Source organism: Pinus tabuliformis, chromosome 1_2 (genome assembly GCF_031772625.1).
Source record: "Pinus tabuliformis cultivar Carrire ecotype Pingquan chromosome 1_2, CPIR1, whole genome shotgun sequence".
Classification (NCBI taxonomy): Eukaryota; Viridiplantae; Streptophyta; class Pinopsida; order Pinales; family Pinaceae; genus Pinus; species Pinus tabuliformis.
Genome location: NC_142298.1, coordinates 904,100,939 through 904,102,750, shown reverse-complemented (window position 1 = coordinate 904,102,750; position 1,812 = coordinate 904,100,939). Strand labels below are relative to the sequence as shown.

The window sequence follows — 1,812 nt, the reverse complement described above, 5'->3', positions numbered from 1 at the left end:
TGCCCAGTGCGCTGCGCAGGCAAACTCAAGCACATTTTTTTCCCAGTTTACCTCTATGGTACAAACTCCTTCCGAAATGGAGATAAGTGAGCTTAATGGCATACAGAGCCAATTGGGGGAAGTCTGGCATGCACCACTAAGGTTTTACAATCCTTGGTTATCAAATAACAACATTTGAGGCTCAAGATATTGCAGCTATCAACAGGTTGCTCTCAGTGCATAATAGAAGGGACTGATTCAGAAGAATCAGTTTTTTGACGCTCTGTTACACGCTGTGAAAGTCTGTATAGCTTTTTTGTGGTCAAAAGTCTTATCAGTTTGTCAAATTTTATTAACAACATCAGATGCTGCTTGGAATCTTCCTAGTTTACAGTAACCATCTACAATGGCATTATAGGTGTGCTCGTTAGGCATGTAACGATGTTTCTTCATGTAGTTCAAGACGTTCATAGCCTCCTCAAACATTGCCAGGTTTGAACAACCAGCAACAAAAGTATTGTAAGTGACAATGCAAGGACGTACTCCTGAATCCATCATTTCAGAAAAAATCCTTGAAGCATCCTGCATAAGACCCTGTTTGCGGTACGCATTGATGACAATGTTGTAATGACCCAACCTGTGGCTTTCTTGCCAACCATTTTCATCTCGCTTGGAATAGCTTCTGATTTCTTGCAGTTGCCTTCTCTACCATACATGCTTATTAAGGAGTCGTATGTAATCAAATCTAGTTTCCAACCATTTTGTTTCATGTTTTCTAACATATCAAATGCTTGATCAATGAATCCATGCTTTCCATAGATGACTATCATGGTATTGTAAGTTACCAAATCTAGGGAAAAACCCCTTCTTTTCAATTCTAAAAAGGCACCCTCTGTCTCCTTTAATAAATTACATTTGCCATATACAAGCACAAGCATTTTCAGGAGTACCCAACTGGGATGAATGACTCCAGAATGTATATCTTCTGCAAGGATCCTCAACCGCGCTATATGATTACCATTTGCATGAGCATGCAACAGGGAAGCATAAGCATTTTCATTTGGTTTATAACCCTTGTCCTTCATATCTGCCAAAACAGATTCAGCTTCCTACCACTGCCCTTTCTTGGCAAATGCATTCATAAGAGCATTATAAGTAGAGAGATTAGGGAAAAATCCCGCTTTTATCATTTGGCCATATGTTTCCAGAGCCATCTCAACTGATCCACTCTTAGCATAAGCGCCAATCAGGGTATTGTAAGTGTCTCAATCTGGAACGAATCCAGCTTGCATCATTTCCTTAAAAACGTTAGCAACATGCATATGCTTACCATTTGTCCCACAGACAGCCACCAGAGTATTCCATGTGACTCTATCAGGGATATGGCCACTAGACCTCATTTCATCAAACACTAACATCATCTTTTTAAATTCTTTCCGTACATAGCAATGATAGCATTGAAAATGCATAGGTTAGGGTGACAACCTGCATTCTTCATCTATGTGAAGAACTCCAAGGCTTGTGACAATGGGCCCAGAGTAAAGATCTCCATTTTAAAATCCATCTGACCAGCAAGATGATGAAGAAAGTGTGCAATTAGAGTTGCTCCTGGTGGAATATCATCCCCATCAGAAGTCAATTCCATACTAATTGGTGGCAACCCTGGGCTCAAGAATTAAAATGACTCTTTTTTACCAAAATGGCATTTGATGACTGTAAATGACGAGAAATGAACCTTGGTGAATTTGACTCTGACAGAGGATTGACAAAACTGAGTCTAACATTGGCTCCAATTGGGATGGCAACTGCCGCTCCGTGGAGTTGCCAAGAACT

General features: G+C 40.3%; 1 pseudogene; it reads right to left on the bottom strand.

The window, feature by feature from the left end:
* Window positions 1-246: 246 nt before the first annotated feature.
* On the bottom strand, window positions 247-1,477 carry LOC149208880 (uncharacterized; annotated as a pseudogene).
* Window positions 1,478-1,812: the final 335 nt, after the last annotated feature.